This window comes from Rhipicephalus microplus, chromosome X, assembly GCF_043290135.1.
Source record: "Rhipicephalus microplus isolate Deutch F79 chromosome X, USDA_Rmic, whole genome shotgun sequence".
NCBI classification, from domain to species: Eukaryota; Metazoa; Arthropoda; class Arachnida; order Ixodida; family Ixodidae; genus Rhipicephalus; species Rhipicephalus microplus.
In genome coordinates, this window is record NC_134710.1 from 366,287,199 (window position 1) to 366,314,411 (window position 27,213).

The 27,213-nt window shown below is 46.2% G+C and overlaps 1 protein-coding gene across 3 annotated transcripts in view; it reads left to right on the top strand.

The window, feature by feature from the left end:
• The window catches only part of LOC119161099 (phosphatidylcholine:ceramide cholinephosphotransferase 2), a 294,133-nt gene that overhangs the window by 79,884 nt on the left and 187,036 nt on the right, over positions 1-27,213 (top strand). For all 3 annotated transcript variants that reach the window (XM_075879920.1, XM_037413434.2, XM_037413435.2), the window contains exon 2: positions 26,720-26,824. The gene's annotated coding sequence lies outside the window, so the exon portion shown is untranslated. The remainder of the gene's footprint in view (positions 1-26,719; positions 26,825-27,213) is intronic.

Genomic DNA, 27,213 nt, shown 5'->3' on the forward strand with positions numbered 1-27,213 from the left:
GTCCTAGTACTTCTCCCTTCTAGAATGAAATTTACCTTTTTCACACACACACACACACACACACACACACACACACACACACACACACACACACACACACACACACACACACACACACACACACACACACACACACACACACACACACACACACACACACACACACACACACACACACACACACACACACACACACACACACACACACACACACACACACACACACACACACACACACACACACACACACACACACACACACACACACACACACACACACACACACACACACACACACACACACACACACACACACACACACACACACACACACACACACACACACACACACACACACACACACACACACACACACACACACACACACACACACACACACACACACACACACACACACTTATAACTATCAGTTAAAGCGCACGAAAACAGAGAGGACAAGTGCTTTCGTGTGCGCTTTAACTGATAGTTATACCATGCATATCCAACTAGCCCAACTTTCAATTCTGTTGCACCCCTCCCTTGCCGACGAGGAAAAACTGCTGCCTGTCTCATTCTGTGTAATGAAAAATAAATTCGATCTCTTTTGTCTCTAGCGTAATGCAGTTGTGGTAATTTCGAATGGAATTTCCAATTTTGTCGGCTCAATTAGATGACCAGCCTTTTTTTTTGCAAAACTTGTGTTTCTTCATTTGTGTTTTAGTTATTTTCGGTTCCATCATTACCCTGCACGGAGCCGTGCGGTAGCTACCTTTCTCATCAGCTATTCTGTTGGGCAAATTACGTAAAAAAGAAAAAAAGCTATTAACTATATGGTATGAATCGTCATTTGTGTGCAATATGGGCCGCATATTGCTTTTTCCCCTTTGTTTTCTATATGGACTGCCGTTTATGCTTTGCTAAATTAACGAATCATGATAGGAACAGTAACTGTTTTCTTGGCGCGTGAGAAATTTTAGAGAACAACTTAAGGGAAAAGGCCAAACGTGCGGCACTGTAGGAATGCGAAGTAAATACCCTAAAAGGTATTTACTTCGCATTAAAGCTTTTTCTCGCGTTCCTTCATACAGTGAGATCCGCGTTTCGGTATACAGGAAGTTGCGATATCTTAAGGTACGAGATCTTGTCGCACACATTCCCTGGAGCATTGATTTATGTAAGGTAAGCCACGATGCTGTTATTTCGCGATGCTTAACCATCAGGCAATCACCTGTCCAACTTTTTTTCTATCATCTTTTACTCCCCTTATCCCCCAGTTTGACACTTCTTGAACGCCCTTTATATATATCATTATCATCACCATCATCATCATCAGCAGCAGCAGCAGCAGCCTGAGCCTGACAATGCCCACTGCTGGACAAAGGCCTTTCCCATGTTCCGCCAGTCAGCAAGGTCATGCGCTTGCTGCTGCCATTTCAAATCCGCAATCTTCCTAGTCTCACCTGCCCACATAACTTTGTCTCCCCTTCACCTGCTTGCCTTCTCTGCCCATGACCATTTCTTCTTCTTGATTTCAACTATGGTATCCTCAATCCTTGATACACTCTATCTTCTCGGCCCGTTAGGATATAAATATATATGTTATTATGTAGAGAGAGAGAGAGAGAGATAGAGAGAGATCTGCAGCTGCCAAATGAATCGCGAAAAGTTAGGCGCTGCTAGACCGACGTGTGTATGCGTCAGCGCAGACTCTACTGACTCCATAGGTTTTAGTTAATGGCTGCTGCCAAAGTTCTTATCAATGAGGTCATCTGACGCTGGCTATGTAAGCGCGCTGCAGTGCAAGATTCAGTGCGGTTGCGCCTGTGTGAGCGGTTCATATCTATACGGCATTCGGAGGCCACACGCTGTGTGGCGCTGGCCAGTTAGCAATGCCTAAAAACGTTTGCCTGAGGCGCGTTTACACGAGAGAACAACACCAATTTCGGTCTGCCGACTGTCTTTGGGGGTGTCCTTTGTCTTGTCGTCGTCCTGTTTACACTGCAACGACACAAACAGTCCGCCGGTGGTCTCTGGAAGACTCCGATCGTACCTTGTCGTGCTCAAAGCCTTTAGTTGGCTAATTTTCTAGTTACACTGAAGGCACACAGGGAGACACCCACTAAACTTGCACACCTTAATCTAATTTTCAGCCATGCTCCCCGCTCTGCCATTGTCTTTCTCCGGCTACGCGGCGCAACCCTTGCCGTAAGTCACGGCGTCGAAGGATGAGGGTATAGGACACGCAAAAGGGAAGCGATGACTTCCGTGCGGTGCCCACGATGCCCATTCAGACGTCGTGTCAGGGTCGTGTCGCTCTACTGTACACGCGCCTTTTGCTGGCCTCAGCCCCTATCATGGTTCGATATTCTTCTACACCAATGTGCCTTGTCGAAGTAGGTTCCTTTCTGAGCTTGTTCAGTGCAATGAAAAAGGCTTATTAGACAGTGATAACGAAGGTCATTTGGAAATGTCTTTGGCAGTTTGTCCACGTGTTTATTATTATTATTATTATTATTATTATTATTATTATTATTATTATTATTATTATTATGATTGAATGTATGTGGAACACTCTCCGTACTTTAGTTTATGCAACTGCACCACAGAATCGAAGTATTATCTCTCACGTGGGTTACGTGGGTTCTGCTGAGTCACTTAGGAACTCTACTCCCTCAAAGCTGAACAGTTGGCTGTAGCCCCTGCCTTTTTGAATGACAGGAGGTCGCAATTATACACCGTTTCAAGGTAGACGGTCAGGGCTTTTGCCTCTTGTTCCGTCTGTACTAAAGTATTTGAACTATTTGAAAGTAGGACACTTTCACCTCCATACCATTGCCTAGTTTCCCGCACATTTAGAATCCTTACTGGACTCCCTCGTAAACCTGAATGACACTGCTCACTCCGGGGTGCGCGTACTAACCCTCCGCTCTGGGAAGGACGTATGGGTCCGCAGGTTGGCAGGGGGCTGTTTAGGGACGTTTTACTTGCGTTTAGTTGAATGGCTAAACACTACCAGTTGAGGAGGCGTTCCTTTCCGCCTCCGCACAGCAAGTTGTCTGGACCTCAGACCATCACGTTTAGAATGTTTGAGTCCAGGTCTTATCCAAGTTTATTTTTCCTTAGCATGGTATCATCAGAGGCTTTTGGGTCTACTTGCCCTGATTGTGGTGAGGTTAGTCACTTAGAACGTATGCTCCTGCGGTGCCCCTTGTTACGGGGCCAAAGCCGGTTCACAGAAGAGGATAGGGACTCTGCCTTACGAAGTTCTGAGTTACTACCGCAACAACGGGTGATCCAGCGAGACTACGATGCGGCTGTGAGGCTATGCCTCCCTGTCCCCTCGAGGGAGCGGCCCTCGACGTTGCTGTAAAAGAGTAGCGTTTCTCAGGACCTAATTAAGCTCTCTCTCTCTCTCTCTCTCTCTCTCTCTCTCTCTCTCTCTCTCTCTCTCTCTCTCTCTCTCTCTCTCTCTTTCTCTCTCTCTCTCTGTTTCTCTGTCTTCTCGCTTCTCGTGCCGCTGTCAGCGGAACGCTACACTCCGCGCCAAATGTTAATAATGCTAATACTGTTAACAATATACGGTGGTACACTACACAAACACCAATAAGTTCGTCGCCGGGCAGTGCCCCGGCCTGCGAGCGACGGCTTTGAGTACCGGCTGCATCATTCGCCGCACGTATCGATAAGGGGTTCGCCAAGGATCCACGTGTCGTATATACAGTCGGCGTATACATATACCCCTCGCATCCTTACATTATAGGCAGAGCACATAGTGAGCCCCGCTGGGAGACCTCATTATAATGACTGACTGTGACTCGCAGTAGAATCGTCCCGCGTATGCACGGCGGGTACCGGTATGTGTATACACTGCGAAGCCGCGGCGCGCCTGCTGTTCGTCTGAGGCGCGGACGATCTCGCGGCCATTTGTTCGCGGAGACCATAATGGAGATCGATCTGCACAATGCGGCTCTATTTGCCCAGTAGCACCGGTGTCAAAATGAAAGAAACTTCGCGCGTAGGACGCAGCGTACAGCGTATCCCAAGCAATTCGGAGCACGTCGCATGCCTCCTTTTCTTTGTTTTTTTTTTCAGACAGCTCAACGCGTGCGCGTCGTCCATCAGTCCGAGATAGAGACCTATGCTCCATCTCTCGCATTCTTCCCGGTGTCCATTGATGTATTTTTTTTTAATTTTTCGTTTTATTTTTCTCTCAACGTTCGTTACGCCACACCGCTCCGTCAGAAGCGAGATTTACAGCGTTCGTCTGGTTTCTGTCCGGAGCCTGTATATTGCTGCACTCTTTTGCGATTGCTTTCTATCTCGCTCTCTCGGCCTCCAAGGCGCGAGTCCAGGCCTACTCTCTCTCTCTTCCTCTGTTTTGTATCCCTTTCTTTCAGTGTTTGCTTTTTAACTCTTGCTTTAGCGTTTCTTTCTTCTCCCTTACAATGTTGCTTGCGTATATGCATACCTAGAAATGCTGCCGATTGAAGTCGCCCCGCCCCGCTCTGCAACTGTCTTGCTGTCCGCATTTATCTCTCTCTCTCTCTTTCTCTTGCGCGATTTGTCTGATCTGCTTTCTGCTGTAGTCAGTAGCGGCAGCCAATCAGGAAGACTGCGTTTCAGCCTCCGCGGAGGATCTCAAGGCGTCCTGGTAAGGGAAGATGACTATTCATCGCGGCGGTAAATATCGCTAAACAAAAGGAAGAAAAATCCGCAGTGAATCGCCTTTGGGAGTTGCCCTAGTGATGCGTAAGCATATAGTGTTTTCATTTGTGTTGCAACCTTTCCTAGAACGTTATTTTCGTGGCGTCTTTTCATATTCTTCTTATATCGTCCTTCAGCGTCCGGAACCAGGGGCGTAGCCAGAGGATTGCACACCGAGCACGTGCCCCCCCCCCCCTTTCATTGTTTTTTTCGCCCTAGCATAGACAGCAAAAATGACTATTCTAAGGTGCCCCCCCCCCCCAAAAAAAAAATGTCTGGCTGCGCGCCTGTCCGGAACGCTTCGTGAGCACGGAAAACGCGCGTCCGGCATCATTTTTTTTTTTTGCAAAATAAGAATTAAGCTCGTGCGTACAATCCTTCTAGTCGTTTCTAGGGAGTACTTCTGTTCCACTACTGCGAAAATCAACGTGCATTCGTAGAAAGTGATCTCATTTGATATTTGTCTTGCATCACTGGCACAGAGAAATCGTATGGCTCAGATGTATTTTTGTTCTTGTAGCTTAAGGTTGTAGGTCAGTAGGTAAGAAACTCGCATCCGGAATGGGGAGCCCACTTGGCTCTAAAAACACCACTTAAATTTGTTTGTTCTTTTATGCTTTGTAGCGATCTGCCTTAAATGACAAAGAGAGATAGATAAACACAGCTTTCTTGTTGAGTCGGCCTAGAAATGCTTGGCCATTTGAAGAGCAAAAAAAAAAAACACTGCTAAAATGCTTTTTTGGTAGATTTTTATTTAGTCAAGGCCGCTTATTGCACGTTGGTTATTTAATACCGGATAGTTTAACTGATTCTAGAGTCGGCTAGCGTATTCAGGGAGCTCATTTTCGTATCTCGATGTAGCAACGTTTATAGAGGTGCACATTAAAAAAAATTATCAGTCTTAATCTTCAAAAAGTCTTACTTACCGGCAAATACGAACCGAGGCGCAAATCACGGAGTCAAGAGTGTTCTTGTTGTGGTGGCGTGTGACATCGTGTGCGGGCGAAAAGGACGAAAATAAAGAAAAGCTTTGGGATGAGATAGTGCGCGCAAGGTCCGCGCTGCCGGCATTGTCAAGTCTAATAGATATACTGACAAAAACAGTGTTCATTCAAAGCCTTTAAGCCCAGAGTGATGTTCTGTACTACACCGAAGAATTGCCATTTCGAGAGAGGAAAATTCTCTATTTTGGACACTTTTCTCTGCACGTGCTGACAAAATTCCCAGCATGTTTTCCTGCACAATATTTGTATCATACGAGCGACCCTTCACTCACTCACTCACTCACTCACACACACACGCACGCACGCACGCACGCACGCACGCACGCATGTGCGTGACGAGCTTGCGACTGTTAAAATCAAGACTGTAGTGCCTATGCTCCCGCACAACAAAACTATGATTTTCTTAACTCATGTATCTTCTGTAATACTTCATCGCAAATAGTGCTCATAGAGTCCACACCAGCAGTACTTAGTAGATGCCTAAATAAATATCAGACTAATCCCAAGGATTATGCTTGCATGCTCCATGTGCCAGAACCGATTGCACATGCCGAAGGCGCACTGTGGCCGCATAAAATTGGTCATTCATCGGTGAATATAACCATTCCCTGCGATATCGCAAAGATTTACTTTTTCCCTTTCGTCCAAAATGATGACTGGAAATTCCCAGAAACAAAGAAAATTCCCTGTACGGAACATCACTGTTTAAGCCCTGTTTGGCAAGAAAGAAGCTTTCCGAGGGATTTCCGTTTTCCAGAACAATTGGGGGCGACGTTCCCTGGACACCAAAATCTGCGATAGCACAGCGCCGATGATATGTATATATAAGCAAAGCAGGAAAGCCGATAGACTTCGGCGCGACTCCGCGTGACGCGGAAAGTACGCCGGGGACACTTGTTTGTGGAAGCAGTATAGCACCTTTAACGAGCTTAAGTATATATATTCGGCGATGTGCTGTCAAGACATTTCTACAAAAGGCATGATTGATTTGCTGAACGGTGGATACTCTCCGATACAGGGCTTGGATTGTGAGTATAGTCTTTACGGTGTGCACTAGTTAGGAGCGTGTTAAATTACCACGGATGACTGAAACTAATCCGGTTTTGGCGTGTAACTAAACAACTAGAAACTCCACAAGTTTAAACTCCACAACTTGAGACTCCACAACTAGAAACTCCACAACTTGAAACTCCTCAACTAGAAACTCCACAACCAGAAACTCCACAACTAGAAACTCCGCAACTAGAAACTGCGCAACTAGAGACTCCACAACTAGAAACTCCACAACTAGAAACTCCACAACTACAAACTCCACAAATACAGACTCGGCAACTAGAAATTCCATATCTAGAAACTCCACAACTAGTAACTGCAAAACTAGAGACTTCACAACTAGAAACTCAACAACTAGAAACTCCACAACTAAAAACTCCACAACTGGAAACTCCACAACTTGAGACTCCGCAACTTGAAACTTCACAACTAGAAACTCCGCCATTAAAAACTCCGCAACTAGAAACTCCGCAACTAGAAACTCCACAACTTAAAACTCCACAACTAGATACTCCACAACTGGAAACTCCACAACTAGATACTTCACAACTGGAAACTCCACAACTAGATACTCCAAAACTGGAAACTCCACAACTAAAGACTCCACAACTAAAGACTCCACAACTCGAAACTCCACAACTAGAATCTCCACAACTAAAAACTCCACAACCAGAGACTCCACAACTTCACAACTAGAAACTCCCCAGCTTGTGACTCCGCAACTTGAAACTCCACAACTAGAAACTCCGCAACTTGAAACTCCACAACAAGGGACTCCACAACTAGAAACTCCACAACTAGAAACTTCACAACTCGAAACTCCACTACTAGATACTCCACAACTTTTGGCTTTTGGTACTTTTGGCTCGCAACATCCCAGAATTCCTTATATTTTATTTAGTGCCGATCAAGCTTCCACGTGTTGTCGTTCGATTTGTTCATCCCGTCTCAACCATTGCAATAGTCTGCATGTAGAATGCGTGTATACGAATTTCAACGTGTCTCTGGTTTATCAGGTACCTTGGTTGAAAAAAAAAATCTTAGCTGCTACCTTCTTCTTATGCATGATATGCCCACAATTCCCGCACTTTCGAGAGTCCACAAACTGTAGTACTCATTTGGTCCTGTCTAGTATACAACTGACGCAATTGCTTGCTTGCCCCACATTTTCGTTCGAGGTCGTGTCACTGCAGGGCGCCTTTAGCGATCCAGAAGGCGCAAATACCCTCTGGTTTGACGCCAATATATGACGGGCTCCTTTTATAGGATCAGCGTCGCAGCCAGACTTTCCCGGCACGGATCACGGAATGTGGAATAGATTCGTTGAATTGAATTGAATTGCGTTGCTTCAATCTGATCGGTCTTCAGAGTACATTCGAGACGAGCGCTGGATAGCCTTCCACACATCTGCGGGATCGCAGCTGCATTGTAGTGAATATGTATGTATGTATGTATGTATGTATGTATGTATGTATGTATGTATGTATGTATGTATGTATGTATGTATGTATGCATGCATGCATGCATGTATGTATGTATGTATGTATGTATGTATGTATGTATGACGCACGAGTACAGTTGAGGGACAAATATAGTCAGAGAGAGAGAGAGAGAGAGAGAGAGAGAGCCCGCTGTCCGGCAAGTTAATACCAAACGCTGCTGGCCAGAGATAGTAGTGGCAGCACGCAGCAGCAGCTTCAAGGCACGTCAATTTCCAGGGATGACGGGTCGCTCGCTTGCGCAGTATACGCTAGTAGACGCAAGTCACGACTCGCGCTTGCGGAGATAGCGGGAGAGACAAATGGGCCTTCTCCGGGCAGCAGCTGCAGCTGTGGCTCCTTCCTGCCTGTCGAATCCTCCGGCCACAGCGAGTGGCGTGCGACGTATGTTGCGCCCCCCCCCCCCCCCTTACTCTATCTCTGGATCGAAGCTTGTCGTGTGTAGATACCTACATTTGGGAGCTCTCGTAGTGGCTGCTCATTATAACCTCATTATCTTTATTGTTTTCGCGTTAAATATCAGAAGGGCGTTGCTTTTCGTTTCTTATTCATACACTTGGCAATGTCTCAAGCCAGTGGTACACGCCTTGATTCAACCTTGAAATTTATTTGACGCACGAACGATACATACACCGGGGCCGATATGATGCACAGGTCTCTTTGACTCGATTTTATTGCCTTCGTATTGTTCGATACAGACCAGTCGAGGTGATGGCGTATGCCCGCAGTTACGAAAAAGGAGTCTGTATAGTAGGGTTGCATTATTCATGCAAGCGCTTAGCGATTGACACGAGGTTGGCCAGATGAACTGTTCATGTGAGATGTAGTGTACTTCAGTAGACGTATTTTGCATGAGCTCTTGGAGAACAAGCATTGCACATTAGTGTGTGGATTTCACTGATTCAAAAGATATATGCAGCCTACGTGATAACGCCTTACCGTCTCGGTGTGTAGGGGCGCTGCCGCATTTCGCTTTCCTTCCAGGTCATTTTCGTTTAATATAGCCAGAAGCATGCTCATTTCAACAATTGCCTGTCAGCTAGTTGACCGGTGTGCAAAATAAACCCACGACGTTAATGGAGCCGTGCTCCATTTTTCAGGTCAGAAAATGCTGCCAGTCCAGGTTCCTGAGAACACGCGAGCCGAGCATTATAGTGCAGCACGCGGCCTGAAAATCACACTCAATTTTCGAAGTACGTTAGAAATTGTTCTCTCTTTTTTTCTACGAATGATGCCATATGGCCTTAAGATCGCACCGTTTACCCGAATTCACGGCTATTGGCCGATTTGAGCATCGCGGACTGCATAGTTAGCATGGCCGCCGCGGGAGGCCGCCACATACCCGCGTGTGCTCTCGCGATCACTTTGAAAGTAAGCCGCACGTTCGAAGAAAAAAGATGAAAACTGCTTAAAATCATGGTGCACGCGTTCCTAATGTTCATTATCCTTGCCATCCCTCCCCGCTTACCTTCCAGCGTGCGAGTGGGTACGAAAGTAGAGAAAAAGCAGTTACAGCATGTCACAGATCTCACTAATTCCGCTCGTACGTGATGGATTCTAAATATTTCTGCGGTGGTCGATTCGGGTTACAGTAAACTTCTTTAAAAGTGAACTTGTTCAGGAGAAGAAGATTCGTTTCATGTATCGCCACTATAATGACATATTTTCACCGCCACCGCATCTGGATGCACTTGGTTGAACCCCCTTTTCCCACCGGTGTCGCGTTGATTCTCTGAAACTCCTACATTCACTGTATTACTCGCTACGTTACTGTTACACCAACATATCTCACCTACAAGGCGTCTAGTATACAAGAAGCTGTAGTAAGTTAAACTTACCGGCCTTTTTGGCTAGAAATGAACCCATTAAATGCAGTTTTTTTTAAGTAAGTGCTAAACTTCGCAATGATTTACCCGCTACTATTCGTTTCTAGACACAGGAGGAACTGTCATCCTGTGGTAATTACTTGCTATCATGGGGTTCTTATACGTTTATGCACTTTGCGTTTTTCCTTGTATATTAATTTGCCATATGAGCTTTTGCCCCACTAGTGCAGTATGTGTAAATTAAAAAAGTGAAATAAAGTGAATAGTGGTTTCGCTGATGTCGCATGCTGCCGCGATGCACGTACGGCCATAACTAGCAGGGTGCTGCCTACCCGCACACTGTGGAAGTGCGGTGGAGCCGAAGCGAATAACTTAAACTACTTCTACTTAAAACTACAGTTAAGTGTTGGCCCTGCCTACCATTATCAGTGGATGAAAGGAATGTAAACAACCGTGATATATATATATATATATATATATATATATATATATATATATATATATATATATATATATATATATATATATATATATATATATATATATATATATATTCATTTGATAATAGAACGGCCGAAACCTTTGCGTCAGAGAAAAGATGACGGAAAAAAAGCAAAAAAAAAAGGTGGCAATACTGTATCGGGAGGTGTCTGCAGCGTATCTGTTATGATTAGCTCGCCGGGCGCTTTTGTATGGGATCTTGATCTCCTATGACGCCCCCATACGCGAGATTATTGAACACTCAAGCGGTCAACGCCTCCGTCAACGTTCGGGCTGCCCAATAGGGTGCGTATATGTCTTTGCGAGATCTGGTTGTCACGTATACAAAGAGAATGCAATTGGTTTACTTGAAGTTTTTTAAAGATGACAGTCTTTCTTGGGGACCTTCGACGCAAAAATTTTGGTCTGTCTGTCTGTCTGTCTGCCTGCCTGTACATTTGTCTGTTTGTCCGCCATTAACGGTACCCTAAATGGCACTAAAGTGGCCAAACGATATTCCGAATGGCCGACCCCATCCGCAGCGCCCACCAATATTGCTCAAGGTTCAACGTTCATATTTCTGCGATTGTCAATTAACAAGCAATTATTGTGCATATCTGAGGCACCATAACAACACGTCAATATTCTGTATGTGTGTCTTTTACTAGAAAAGGCGTACATATGTAATTCTAAGGACCGTAGCGTTTATCCCGCAGCGCTGACCATGCAACGCTTGCACGAAAAGGCAAGTGTTTCCAACGCTTGGCTAAGACGACATGGTGGTGGCACCTACTCGTCGCCTTGCACTCTACTCCTTGTCACCACCCAGACGGGCGCGCAAGGCGCGCGCGCTTCGTTTTCCTAGATAAGTGCCAGATAGCGCTCATGTCTCACGTGTGACGTCACTTGATGCGCTCGTTCGCCTCCGCTGCATGCTCGAGGCACTCTAACGCAGCGCTTCCAGAATACCATTCACCGATTTCCTTGCGCAGAACATCAAATAAACATTTTGTTCGCTCTCTCCAGACGCTAGACTATCGTCTTTCGACGACATTTGCAGTTTAACATGCAGATATGGGGCCAATTTTTAACTGCTTTCTTTATCTTTACGCATTTCTAAGCCAATTAGGCCTATAGCTCGTTGCATCGCGTTGGGGTAGTTTCAAAATGTGTCTAATCTTAATCGCTGTTTTTCTAATCGTTTCCACAGTGATTTTAATTGCGCTGCTCGAAGTTCGGTCTCATGAATAACGCAAGCTTTATATAGCACTATATATAGCTCGTCCGTTGATGAGCGCCTGTTTGGGATTCAATCGATACATCTTCGAAAAGGAAAAGTTGGCGTGATATCCGACAATATAGGTTTTAACTTGTTGTGAGTCGATGTCGCATTTCTTAGTGACATGCAGCGTGTAACTGTCAGTTCGATTGCGAAAACGAGCAGCCTACAGCTAATCTGTAATTATATATAACGAGCACTACACAATGAAATCGTGACGGCCGCTGTTTTTATCAATGCGTGTGCTTTATATTAATCGGAAACAAAAATAAGCGAATCATCTCTATTTTCTCTTCCTTGCCCGCCGCCTTACCTTTCCGTCGTTAATGGTTACCCCGATTATCAGATGTTAGGTTGCCTTATATATATCTATATATATAGCGGTTGAACTTGTCAACCTGTCCAGCATTTAAACATGATTGCTGTAGCCGTACGCTCATCGATGTATATATTAGGCGATGTTATATATAACTGAAAAAGAATGAACGCTCAGAATTGATTCGACTTATATTTGGCTATCATGAGCCCGCCGCGGTGGATCACTGGTTATGGTGCTCGGCTGCTGACCTGAAGGTCGCTGGGTTCGATGCCAGTCGCGGCGGTCGCATTCACATGGAGGCAAGATGGTAGAGGCCCGTCTACTCTGCGATGTCAGTACACCTTAAGTAACACCAGGTATACTCCAATTTTCCGGAGCCTTCCACTACGGCGCCTGTCGTAATCATGTTGTGGTTTCGGGACGTAAAGCCCAAGATATTATTATAATTGGCTATCATGACTACCAGATTGCTCAGCTGTCTTGCCTACTATAGAGAAACGCCTGCCACTGCGTCATAATCGTCGCGTTTCACAATGCGCCACTCTCGTAAGACCGACAAATCGCAGTCGAGTATATAGCGACATTTCCATAGTACAGAGTGAGCGCCTCCTTTCCCAACTATTGCTCTGTGAGTACAAAAGCAGACGTACCTGCTACTGTCGTGCACTTTCGGAGGGTCGTTCGTCGTTTCGAACAGTTCAGGTTTTAATATGGCAGCGCCCATTGATTCCTCGTTTGGAAGGTTGGAAGGTATACAAAAAAGAACCTGCGGTTGACGGCGTCCAGGAGCATTGTTCAGCGTCACAGCGCATGATGCCTTGCACACACTCTCTCTGCATATGCAGGCGTCTGATAGAGAAATGTTATGGTTGGTTTAAAACCAATCTATTTCGCATACATTATTATATAGCACAATACTTTTTTTATGACTTCTTTCTGTATCCGATACACAAAGAGTAGAACTGCAAGCGCTTCCTGTATCTGTTCTTCATAAAGAGATACGCTCCCCGCAATGATGGATCATTACCAACTATCCCGATCGAATTGTCTGTTATGTCTCGCGCATTCGCCCTCAAGGTTATCTGTTTCAGCGTTATGTATAGACGATGGCAATGGAGACATGACTGTTACTGTAGTCCTTCGCACGGTTTGTCCACTTTCATGCTCGTTTGGTGTGATCGTCGCCATCTTCTACATATTTATTTATTTTATTTATTTATTGCATACTGCCAGCCACCTCTTGGTGGCCAAGGCAGGAGTGATACAAACTTTCATACTTGCAGTCACTTATAACACTATTCTTCACGGCGCAGAAATAAAATCACCACATAACAGGTTTGCGTGGAACATGAATACTCGGGTTACAGGAGCAACACAAGAGCGGTATCAAAAATACAATCCAAATTTTGTTCCTAACACGAAGTGAAAAAAACATCATAAAAAGAATTGAAGTCTGCACATACGACCAGACAGCTTTTACTACAGACAGGCAGTGGCAGCTGATAAGAATGCGTCGGGCGCTGCGATGCTGGTGACGTCATGAGGTAGTTCATTCCAGTCGGAAATTGTTCGTGGAAAGAAGGAATAACGCCGAGAATTTGTTTTTGTAAGTGGCACCACTATGGTGTTATCATGCTTGTTCCGAGTTTTCCGCGATGTATTGTACTGCATGTAAGTGTTAAAGGCGAGTCCTGAGTGTCCGTTGACTATGTTATAAAGGAATTTTAAGCGATGTAGCTTTCTACGCGACTCCAATGTGGGAAGGGCGGATCTATTACGGATTATATTATTATTATTTCCATATGGGCGTTGTGCGACTGCGTAAACGTGTTCCTGCTCCTAGGCTCTAATAACCGAGACTTCGAAGACCTTCTGCAAATTTCACGGTGTTTTCTAGTTCTTCGTGGTATGCGCTGGCGCTCATGAAGTCACTCATCCAGTATAGACAGCATATCTCCTTATATATAACGTGGTTGACAGGCCTTTGTTTTTTTTTTTTGGGGGGGGGGGGGGGTCTCAGCCTTTTTTCGCTTTGTCATCGTTTGCTCTCCCCCACGTGGCTGAGGATAGTCGGTAAAACCAGCGTATAACCCACCACGGCCGTCTATATGTTGTGGTGCTCGAGTCCTGATGGAATCCAGACGCGGATCGAATACCGGCTCTGGCGGCCGCATTTTCGATGGGAGGCGGACATACTTGAGGCCCGTGTGTTTCTATAGACTTCGGTGCACGTTAAAGAACCCCGCGTGGTTCAAATTTCCGGGGCCTTCCTCTATACGCTGTCTCTAACAATCTTGTCGTGGTTTCTGACGCGTTAAGCCCCAACAATCAATAATAATAATAATAATAATAATAATAATAATAATAATAATAATAATAATAATATCTTATACTTGCTAGTAATAGGAAAAACAGCAATGCTACGAATAGTGTTTTACGTCCGTTTTAGAGTTTTTCTCGCGCCCCGCCGTGGTGGTCTAGCGGCTAAGGTACTCGGCTGCTGACACGCAGGTCGCGGGATCAAACCCCGGCTGTGGCGGCTGCATTTCCGATGGAGGCGGAAATGTTGTAGGCCCGTGTACACAGATTTGGGTGCACGTTAAAGAACCCCGGGTGGTCGAAATTTCCGGAGCCCTCCCCTACGGTGTCTCTCATACACTGTAAACAAAAGTTAGCCGAAATGGGAGTTTCTCCAGCACATGAGCCCACAAAACTCCCCTGCCCCAATTATTTACACCCTGGTAGGGAGTGAACTCGGCACATGTCATCGTAAAACGCCCCCTCGTTAATCACAGAGTTTATGAACGACATGACCTTGTTAAACTCTCCAGGGAGTTTCAGGTCACGTGGTTACAAACTCCCTATAGGAGCTTTAAAAACCCTCTTTGGGCGTGACGTGTGTGTGTGTGTGTGTGTGTGTGTGTGTGTGTGTGTGTGTGTGTGTGTGTGTGTGTGTGTGTGTGTATGTGTCTGTACGGGCATATGTTTGCACGTCGGTGTGAAACACATGTGATTTGTGTGGCTAACCGTGTAAGCATCTGTCAACAGGCAACGAAATTATAAGTGCAGCGAAGAATAGCAACGACCGGTTGGTATTTACTGGGAACATTTCAATATATTTCGCACCCTAAACCACGCTGCACATCGGTCCGATTCCTCAACGAAACGTCCTGAATGCCACGCTTCAAAGGGCCGAGTAACAAAAAACTTCGAAGAATAAATTAATGGTAGCAAAAGTAAGCTGTTACGATCGTCAGCGGCTGCTCCTGGAGTTTCACCATCAGAAACTTTGAAGTGGTCTGAAGTAGGCTTCGCTCGACTACGGCAGGCTGGCCGGCAACCGGTCTGAGAGTTGCGCCGGCGACGCGCTCGCCCCGTCTCCGCCGATAGTGGCTTCTCGGAGTGTCACCGGTATTTCACCGGCTGTAACATCTAAGTGGTAAGAAGGCCTCGCTATGCCGTCGGTATCAAGCCGGCATCGTATCGAACTCGCACTGTGCGCTAGCCACCGCGGCAAGCGCTACGAGCTAGCACCGACCACCGGCGATGCAAAGAATGTGTTTCACAAAAAATGAAGGCTGCTGGGATGTATAACAGTCTTCTGCGCCTTGCGACCGTAGCTGTCAATGACTAAATACAAGGCGAGCGCCGAACGAGGCGGAGTACGATCGTCAGCGATTGCACCGTAAAACTTCGAAGCGGTTCGAAGTAGGCTTCGCTCGACTACGGCAGGCTGGCCGGCAACCGGTCTGAGAGTTGCGCCGGCGACGCGCTCGCCCCGTCTCCTCCGATAGTGGCTTCTCGGAGTGTCACCGGTATTTCACCGGCTGCAACATCTAAGCGGTAGGAAGGCCTCGCTATGGCGTCGGTATCAAGCCGGCATCGTATCGAGCTCGCACTGCGCACCGGCCGCCGTGGCGAGCTCTGCGAGCTATACATGCAATGCATGCGAGCAACGGGAACAGCGACTGCGAACCGTCTCATTCGTTTAAGTCTATCGCTCCGTAGCTTAAACTGCGTGGATAGCGGACACCTATTTCTGTGCATGGGAAAAACGAGACGTAAACTGCACATCAGCAAGCATTTTGTGATCGCCAGCTGTCATTCATCGAATCACCGTGCCGTACTCGTGAGTGAGGCCCAGTCGTCGAACGCGGTAGCGGCGGTCTACCTCGGTTCATCGCTGGAGCTGTTGAATGTGCCTCGTTAATGTGTTCATTCAAGGCCGCGCGCACTTTGTGTATGATTCAGTGCATTTTACGGGTCCACAAACAGCACTGCTGATGCGAATTCAGCCTGTACGACAGAGCGTCAACTGATAAAACTTTTTCGTTATAGTAAAAAAAAATATTAAATATTAGGCAGGATTAGGATAAAAGGCATGTGTGTTGAAGTGCTTACATCAGACCACCGCAAGTTCATACTTACGCCGTGCGTATTTATTGCTTAATTATTAGAAACAAAAAGGCTTTAACCTGGGCTACAGGAGGTCAGAATGTGGTGCCTATATATACTCGGTGACTATATGGTAGGTGTGTACTGCGTGTGGCAAGCTGTGGTGAGTGCGAGTGTTGTGATATTACGTGAACGTTGTGATAATGTTTGTGTACTGTAATCATTGTTGTGCGTATAAAATGTAATGTAATTAAAGTTACGCTTGCGCATGGTACGGCTGCTGACGTAATTTTTTTTCTCGGTCGATGCAAAAAATTTACTCCCATACTGACCTGAAAAAGTTCCCCTATGGATGTAAATAAAAACCCCCCTGACACCATGCGAAAACCCCCTTCTGATGGGGAGTAAATTTTTTACTCCCAGAGACGGGTTTTTTAAACTCCCATCTGGGTGTGCGCTAGAGGACAAGGTCATTTACTCCCATTTCGGCTTATTTCTGTTTACAGTGTAATCAAATGGTGGTTTTGGGACGTTAAACCGCACAAAACAATCAATAGGGTTTTTTCTCGCGTTTTCGTGACACCGATTGTGCGCTGGTATATCGCTTTGTTTCTTTTTTGTTATTTTCTATTGTCCATTCGGTTCTTCGTCACTTTATGTCAACGTTTGGCCTCATTCATCACGATTTCTTGTCTTTCGTTAGCCATTTTTCTATATTTTTGACAGCGTGTTCGTTGCAGACCGGTGGCTGATAGACAAATGTCTTACATGATAAAGACTGGAGCTAAAGGAGGTCACGGGTTGTTTCCTGAGCGGACGATCCATGGAGTGCCGCCGCATCTAAATTACAAAATGTTTCCTACCTTTGGCCCCCTTTGCACCGATATGGCCACTCACTATAGCCAGGTACGCCGGCTGCGGTTCAAGCATCACCGATACGACGCATCGGCGCAGGAGTGGGGCGATCCGCCTTCGTGTACAAAACCAGATTAGATTCTGGCCGCAATAGCGGGCTTGTGCAAAATGGCGATAAACGCTTTTTATGTTACTCAAATATGCTGTACATCTTTTCCATTTAGGGGCGAAGCTTTTTAGGCTTTCACGATGCCCGTTGTCGCCGTCGTCGAAGCTCCCCGTCAGACCACAACACAGGTGTTACATATACCGTACATATAGAGCGTTCATAGCGCGCACATAGTTTAAACATAGACCGTACTCTGTCCGTGCATCCATCCATCCATCCATCCATCCATCCATCCATCCATCCATCCATCCATCCATCCATCCATCCATCCATCCATCCATCCGTCCATCCATCCATCCATCCATCCATCCATCCATCCATCCATCCATCCGTCCGTCCATACATCCGTCCGTCCATGCGTTTGTCCATCCGTCCGTGCGTGCGTGCGTCCTTCCGTTCATCCGACCGTCCGTGCATCAGTCCGTCCGTCTATGCGTGCGTGCGTCCTTGTATACTAGTCGGTGACTCCAACGTCGACATTGTGGACTTCAGGACATCTGGCTTCGCTCTGTCATCCGCATTCAATTCGTGGATCTGCAGCGATTCTTCTTTTTGCGTGATATGTCGCTTATTGCTATTCTTTGTTCCTTCAGTGACTGATATTTCAATCATATATATATATATATATTAAATTCACATATAAACCCAATAAAGTGGCTGGGGGAATGTCTGTCGTGGTAGCTCAAGTGGTAGAGCATCGAACGCGTCATTCGAAGGTTGCAGGTTTGAATCCTGCCCACGGCAAGTTATCTTTTCACCCACTTTTCTTCTTTGTTACATTACAATCCGGTCTAATATCTTCCCCTATACTTTCCTTGGCATTATTGTCTGATAGATCTCAGTAATATTGTGTTAAACACGGAAAAACGAGCCTTTAAGTATACACTTCTTTCGTATATATATATATATATATATATATATATATATATATATATATATATATATATATATATATATATATATATATATATATATATATATATATATATATGAAAGTAGATGCGCTCTCACATAACAACTGTTTATTGTGCCGACGTTTCGACAGGAACCCTGTCTTTTTCAAGGCATAATACTATTTACACATATTCCGTGCCTTTTTATATCCTGTCGAGACAGGAGGGGAGGGGTCAAATGAGAAAGAGAGAGAAAAAAAAAGAAGGAAGAAACAGCGAAACGGGAGGACAAACAATAAATAAAATATAGAAAATCTAGGAGAAGAAGCAAGATCGACATGGCGTAATTAGAAAGGGGCAGCGTTTCAACAGAGTAGGGCAGAGGTAGATGAGGAGTGTCATCATTGTCAACAATACCTCCCCCGCACCCACACTTCCCCAAGTGGGCAGAGAGCCGCCGTTTTTGTATTTCACCTTTCCGTGTAGTCCGCTGGCGGCTCGTTCCTCTTTGAAGTGTATGACAAGTTAATGGGGAGGGCTTAAGCGCTTTAAGTGCATGCTGGTGGCATCGGGAGTAGCGAAAAAGCCGGTGAATGAGGCACTGCCATCGATATTCGTTATATGCATTGGTTCCTTGTCAGTGAAGGAACAGAATGTGCGTTAAAGGATTATCGAAGGAAAAAAAAAAGAAGAAGAACAGGGGGGGGGGGGGGAGAGACTGTACCACTCCGGGACAGTCACCACACAGTTGAGGCGCACTGGCAAGATATGCGCGCATGTAGGAAAAAGTTAACGAAACCACCTAGCTGTCAGCTCCTTGTCAGTGAAGGAAAAGAATGTGCGTTGAAGCTTGACGAAGAAAAAAAAAAGGGGGGGGGGGGGACCGTACGACCTCCGGGACCACTTATCTGTGCGTTCCGGCTGTGCTTGATGAGGCAAATCGTTTCTTTGTTGTCAGATGCATAGGCCAAAAGCCTCGTTAGCGGGTAATATTATTGTCGTAATGAAACCGGACTGATTAGAGAGAAGCGTTTGCGTCTTTTAGTTGTCGTAACGCAGACAGAGTGCCTGGGTGTTCATTTATTCCGTATTTTATCGTGTTAAATTTGTAGATAAAATAAGATTCCCGTTGTTCCCGTTCTCTGATTGTTCGAAATTTGTTTTCTAGTAGTGTAACCCTGATGTCATCAAAGCTGTGGTCTTTTAATGTGCAGTGTTTTGAAAGTGGAAGGCCTGGCAGAGATCGTACATGTGCCCGATGGTTGTTGAATCTAATTCTAAATGGAGTGTCTGTCTGGCCCACGTATTGCTTGTTACATACCCCACATTCCAGGAGGTATATGACGTTGTCGGAGTCACAGTCTAGTGCACCTCTTATCCTGTGCTTAAAATCCGAGTGGGTGCTTTTCGCCACTGTCGTTGTCTGCATGTGTTTGCATACCCTGCATCTGCTTTTTCCGCAAGGGTGACACCCAATTTGAGATTTCACACCTATCTTTGAATTTATTAAATGATCCTTTATATTTTTCGGCCTTCTGTATACAACACAAGGAGGAGAAGTGAAAATTTTGGATAGTCGCACGCTCTGTTCCAATATGTTGAAGTGTTTTCTTAGGACCTTGTTTATGTTCGGTGGGTTGCTCGTGAAAGTTAATAGCAAGTTTTTGTTGCGGTGTTGGTCGGCGTTTCTCTGGTGGTTGAGAAGAATCTGGCGGTCCAGATTTTCAGCTTTTTTGATGGCGTCATCGATGATAGCTGGCGGGTATTCTTGATTAAGGAGTACTTCGCGCATATGTGTGCTGTTTTTGTGGAAGTCCTCGGTGCGGGAGCAAATTCGTCGAAATCTGTGTGCTTGGGAATAGGGAATGCTGGTCTTGCAATGTCGCGGGTGGCAGCTTTTGAAGTGCAGGTATTGTTGCCTGTCTGTAGGTTTTCTGTATACGTTAGTTACCAACGCACCATCGTCAACTCGAATGAGTACATCAAGAAAGTTTATTTCAGTGTTAGAGTAGGTGTGTGTAAAATAAATGCTGGGGTGTACCTGGTTGAAAGCCTGTATGAATTTGAGGAGCTCGTTTTCCGAATGTGTCCAAATTATGAATATATCATCTAGGTACCGTTTATAGAGTAATGGTTTGATATTACAAGATGAAAGAAAATTGGACTCTATGTGGTGCATGAATATGTTAGCGTAGTTTGGGGCCATTCTTGTACCCATTGCCGTACCGCTGATTTGAAGATAGTACTGGTTGTTAAATTCAAAGCTGTTCAAATCGAGTACAAGTCTTGTGAAGATTTCAATTACTTTTTTGCTTGGATAAGCGACAGGGTTGTGTGTGCCATACGATTCAACAAGTGCCCTTACACCATCGTCATGTGGGATATTTGTGTAGAGTGAGCTAACATCCAATGTTACGAGAAATGCACCGTCTGGAATTTTCACGTCTGCTATTTCCCGAAGAAAGTGGTTTGTGTCACGCAAGAAGGACTCATGTGTGGGTGGTATGTCTTTGATTAAAGAATCAATATAACTGGAAATGGGTTCCGTTAACGTTCCCGTGCCTGATATAATGGGTCTGCCAGGGTTATTTTCTTTATGAATCTTCGGCAGCATGTAAAAACGACCAGGCGCCGAATGTACCGTGATAAGTGCCTTTTTAAGCTTTGAATTAATGGCGCCTTCACGTGTGAGATTCTCTAGGGTTGTTACAATGATTTTTTTGTGTTCCGTGGTAGGGTCAAAGTCGAGGTGTTTGTAGAATTGTTTGTTATTTAGTTGTCGCTTGCCTTCCTCAATGTAGTCCGATCTATTCAGAACAACAATCGCGCCTCCTTTGTCTGCTGGTTTGATGACGAGATCTTCGCAGTTGCTCAACGTGAGTAGTGCCTCTTTTTCTCTTTTTGATATGTTATTCATGCTTGGTTTGTGCACTTTGTACGCATGTATAACATCTTTTTGGACCGCGTCTATATAGAGATCCAGATGTCGATCTCTGTTGGCGTCTGGGGTCCATTGCCGTCCGATTACCCCACGAAAAAGTGTGTTATCTTTTTCGGGTTTATCAAAGAAATATTCCTCCAATCGTAAATTTCGTGCGAAGTTGTCTAGGTCTTTTAGGAGCGTGAATTCATCATACCTTCCGTTGCCAGGGCAGAATGTAAGTCCGCGTGATAGTATACTCAATTCTTCTTTGCTGAGTTCTTTGTCGGAAAGGTTAATAACGTTTGGCTCTTTGGGGTGTGGTGGCAAATTTTTTTGAACGTGAGATGATTTGGTATTTTTTCTGTAAGCAGCAGTGGGTATAGCTTGTGACACATTGTCCCGCGCAAATTTCTTCCTCTTAAGTTTTTCAATTTCCTCCGTTTTTTTGTGCTCAAATACGTCTAGTTCTTTAGTTTCCCACTCCGAAAGAGAAAAGTTATTTCTTAAATACCGCTCCTCGTCTGTCAGTGCGTTTAGAGTCTTTCTACAGTGTTCGATGGTGACCTTCGTTAGCTCCTGTGTGGCGTGATCGAGAATTTCGTTCCACCGTTTCATTTCCCCTTCGGCAAAGTTATGCATCGATGGTGTTAGCGACAAGCGCAGCCCCTTCGGAGCCGTACCCGCCAGTACATATTGCTCGAGGCTTTGCACGTGGAATTCGTGCCGTATTCTTTTGTCAACCACTTTTCTAAGTTTAAGAAAATTTGGACCCGTTCTATGGCCTAGTTCATCTGAAACGGACGGAGTTTGCCCACTCGCACAGCCAGTATGTCACTTTGCACAGACGCGGCGAATAGGGCCGCAAGGTGCCCGGAGGTCGTACCTGGTTTGGGTTGGAGCTCCATCCCGTTGTGCCTCCCGTGACGAGCTGGCCTGTAGACGCCTGCTGTTGGCTGCTGGTGGTTGCTGCTTGTTCGTTGATAATGTTGGCTGCTGATTTTTCCTTGCGGGTGGTTTATTCTGGCCGCTCGTTGCTGTTGATTTTGGTACAGCTGGCCGTTGTTGTTGGCCCGGATTACCCTTCGTCACCGTTTCCGGGGTGTGTGTTGTAGGCGTCGACGACCGCCGTGGCAAGCGTGACGGCAGTTGTGCACTCGGTGAGGGGGGTCTCGACGGGGTATGCTGGCCTGGAGAACGGGCAGCAACTGTTTCTGGGGCTGCTGGGTTCATATTCTTCTCTTTGCCGCCTCGACAGGTGGCATCGGAAGAGTCACGCCGCAGTGCTTGGGAGTAGGATGGCGTCTCCCGAAGCTCGTACGCCCCCACCTCTGGTTGTGGCGCGTGTTCCAGCCAGTTGTTGATGTAAGGCCGCCGTAGGTCGAGGAGCAGGTTGTAGATGTTCCAGGCCAGGAGAGACACTCCAGCGAAGCTCGGGTGCAGACCATCGGCCGCGAGTACGGTCCACGGCGGGAGCGCGTCGATGCGATGGTTCACATAGAAGACGCCCTCTCTCTCATGGCACAAACTCAGCAGTCGCAAGTTAAACTCCCGAGCCTCGAAGTTGAACCGCCTCACCGCACGCCAGTTGTGTCGGCGGAGTCGTTGGTTGGGGGCTCGTGGGAGCACTAGTGTGGCAAACACCATAGGAATATCTGGTCTCTCATGCCGGATGCGGTCAAGGAGGGCGACGTAACGGTTGAATGCTGTAGGGGCATCCGTATTGGCCAGGTCGTTAGTTCCAATGTGCAGAATAAGGTTCGAGGTACCTTTAGGGACGAAGTCCAATAGCTCTCCGATGTCGCCAATGCATGCGCCAGGCTGGCAGATGAAGGCAGGTGAATGGGGGCTGGCCGGATCGAAGTGTTGATGCAGGTACTTTAGTTGTGAGTCACCGACTATTGCCGTCGAGGCTCCGTGGATCGGAAACCTCCATGTAAGTTGCTTGCGAAAGGCGCGGGCAGCAGCCATTTGTGGTAAGGCTTATATGCAGAAGAATAACTTCGGTTGCCGCAAGGTTATAAATATGAAAGTAGATGCGCTCTCACATAAAACGTCGGCACAATAAACAGTTGTTATGTGAGAGCGCATCTACTTTCATATTTATAACCTTGCGGCAACCGAAGTTATTCTTCTATATATATATATATATATATATATATATATATATATATATATATATATATATATATATATATATTGTAACTAAAGAAAGGGGAACCAGACAGAGCGAGCGCTTACTTTAATGCATTTATGTAGCCGGAATTTTTCTCCGATGGAGGAAAGAGGGGGCACTATGAAGGTCCTGACTATTTTAGCAAAACACCTATTTTCGTGCTTTATTTTCGTTAAAACACCTCTTTCCATCATATATTTCAAAGAGGGGTGTGGGCGGGCTATATACCCCCTTGCTACGGGCTTACGTCAAGCTAAAGTTTATTTTTAGGAATAAGCCAAGTTTTACCGTACAACTAAACTTGAAAAAGAATGCTATATCTTCTCAAGGATGAAATGTGCAACTAAAACGAAACAACCTTGGCGCACTACTTAGGTTAAAAAACGGCGCTGAAAAGATTTCATGTGTGGTGGGCATGTTGCAGCCGTTACGCGACTTCTCAGCGTGGACAACCTAGATGTGTCACATCACCAGGTTAATATAAGGCTGACTGACACAAGCATTTCTGTGGATATAAAAGGCTTCAACGATTTCCCTCGTTACTTCGTCACGGTGCCGGAAAAAAACAGGGGCTTTGTTTAGATCGGGTTCGCGCCCGCATTGTCACCCGTTTGCATGCACCCGCCTTTTCGCAATCCCCATCATGGAGCGCTCGCCTTTCGCTTAGTTGCCGACCTGTATAGGTCGCAATCTTTCCACTCACAGTATAGTCAATGATATTTCAGTAACGCGTCCAACCCCGCTTTAGCTTTATGTGTAGTATGCTTGTTTATATACGCGTTCCATTTAACCCGTCGAGAAAGCGCGTGTGCTTGCAGGTCTTCGCTGCGGCTAGCGCGGGGCTTCAACCCCTGCCGGGCTCGCAGCACCGACGTCTCGGTTTCTCGGAAAACGTGCCCCGAATATCGCTCCGTGGTTCACGACCCGACGGCCTGGCTGTTCGCGGCTGTGATCATTGACCCAAGCTTGGCGCGAAGAGCAGTGCCGTCAGAAAGGAAAAAAAAAAAACAGAAAATGCTATAACAAATCACTAAAAGCACCGTACTGAGTACTGTATTCGCGCCACGCACGGGCACATGAACAGTACAAGAGTCTGGATTAGGTTTATGCGCCGTCATGCTAAAGGTCAAGAGCACAAGGGGCTCCTTTATATATATATTCGCATGCACACCTGGTGGCGAAGATTTTGTTGAGATGTTTACGCGTTGTCTATACATTTGGCGTATATATAGTGTTGCCAGTTATTCGTATATTTTAATGTACGGTAACCAAGGAGTTGGACATGTACACGTTGTTATCTGTAACTTTACCCATGTGAACTTTACCCATGTGATATAACCACATGTTAGATCCTTACGAATCTGTTTCCGTCTACATCGCGGATTGCGGTATGCTTAAAACAAACACGTTTGAAGGCGTTATCGGCGAACCAAGCCTTAGATGTTGTGAAGGGTACGAGGTTGATGGAATCCTACCGCTGCCACCATGCAGTTGTTATGGGTTCGAGGTTGATGATAGGTACGGCGGGTTCTCTTTAGGGTAGCTGGCTCCCCGTCGTCGTCCGCATAGCCGATCTTCGCCAGTGAGGGGACGTGTTCTGAAGGCTGAACGAAAAGTTTATTTATATGATGATAAAGATGGAACTGTACAGTTATTCAGCAGAGCTTCAGCTATGTACATACATTCAGCTCAGATTCAGCTATGATTTAGCATAGATTCAGCTTATTTACAAAATGCTTTGGTTTTAATTGCTTGTTGATTCCTTACACGGCAGTCCGAAGAAGGTGGTGACTATTGCCACGAATCAGGTGTCGGGAAGTTGCAGTGGTCCACCCACCAGAAAGGGGACAGAAATTGGGCCACTCGTGAGAAGAAGGACGTGGGTGAGAATGTTCAATAGTTTTCACGAGCGCGCCACACAATGACGCATCCGGCCCACGCCTTGAAGGCATCGCTGGGCGAAGAGGTAGAGTCCGATGGAGATGGAAAGTTGAGGTCATCCTGGGAGATGACTGCTGACACGAACGTCTACAGCGGTCCATGGCTGCTTTCAGCTACAGAGTTCCAGAACCCTCTCGAACACGGCAGTCCGAGTGCTTGATTCCTGAAAACGACTGCTGCGACGCCTTCCCACGCTTAAGGACTGACTGTACTTTTGTGACGACCTCGCGTAGGCGCCAATACCAGAGTCGAGAGGTTGACTTCATGGGAACTGCAACTGTGCTGCCGTCTCACGTTGTTCAACCGGGCTCAACAAACGGGTTGTTCGCAAAGCTTCATCGGTCGAGTTCCTCGTAACCCGGCCACAGCGAACTGCGTGGCCCACAATGGCGCCCGTCTTTACAGTAGCTGCCCTCGGTACACTTCTTATTACTTCGCACGTTTGTGACCTCCCTGTGGGAGTGCTCTATGCCTCGGACGCCCGCAGGAACTGCTTTGTAGACGTTTTCTGGTCCCTCAACAGCCTTCTTTATTGAGGTACGAATGATTGGAACATGGACGCACGCATGCACGCACACACAAACACACACACGTAGACTCACCGCGGGAGGATGTATGTATGTATGTACGTGCGTGCGTGCGTGCGTGTGTGTGTGTGTGTGTGTGTGTGTGTGTGTGTGTGTGTGTGTGAGTGAGAGAGAGAGAGAAAGTGACATCTGATAAAGACGAAACAGTTCTGCGATGCACTGCAAAACGCTCGCCTGCTTATTACCTAAAGTGTTAGTCCCGGGTTCGATCCCCAGATCAGGACGAATATCTCGTCATCTGAGAAGCTTTTCATTCTAAAAAAAACCGTGTGGACTTATTTGTAGCTTTGTGCTACAAACGGACGGTTGCCGATTTTCTCTTTCATAGCCCGTCCTCCACTTTGTGGAATTCCGCATAACTCATTTGCCATCAACGTTTTCTCTCTCGAAGACGGTTGGCTTTCACCAATCAGAGTTGTTCCAACATACTTCCTTCGTGTTTATTTCCTGCACGTTAATTATATACCTACTCCTGGCATGGTCGATTCAGGGATACGCGACGCGGTCCAGGTTGCCATGCCAAATCACTGCGCACCGCTTCATGAACTCGTCCTTTTTTCTTCTATATTCTTCTTGAAGCTGTACTGACTGCGATTTTTCGCTTATGCTGTGTTCGCAGGTACAAACCATGGTAGCCTGTCGGAGCCGACTGTTCATCTGACACCAGCTGCGCCGATCACCCTCCGCCGGCTGAACATACAGTAAGGGCGGCAATCTTGAGCTGGTGAGTGTACCGGAAATTACTTAAGGCGGCACCCGTGTTTGCCGTCCGTCGAGTCTCGATCGGCTGAACGGGACCTATCGGCTGCGTGAGATGTTGAAGTCGGAATGATGTATCCTTCATTTACAGAACCTCTAGACTCTTCGGGGCGTGTTTGTTGTATTGAATGACATCTAATCTTTATTGGCTCAAGGTGTGGTCGAACAGTACCGCATGTAGCGCTCGTGCCACCGAGTACAAGTGAAGGGACCGGTGTACTTTCTTGTCTGTTCCCTGTTGGAAGCGATGTCTTCAGTTTCGATTGGGTGTAAATTGAAAAGGCGAGGCGTGTCTGCGTATAACGTCAATGGCTTTTATCAGAATGAAGCGTAAGCCTTGCCCCCTCATGGCAT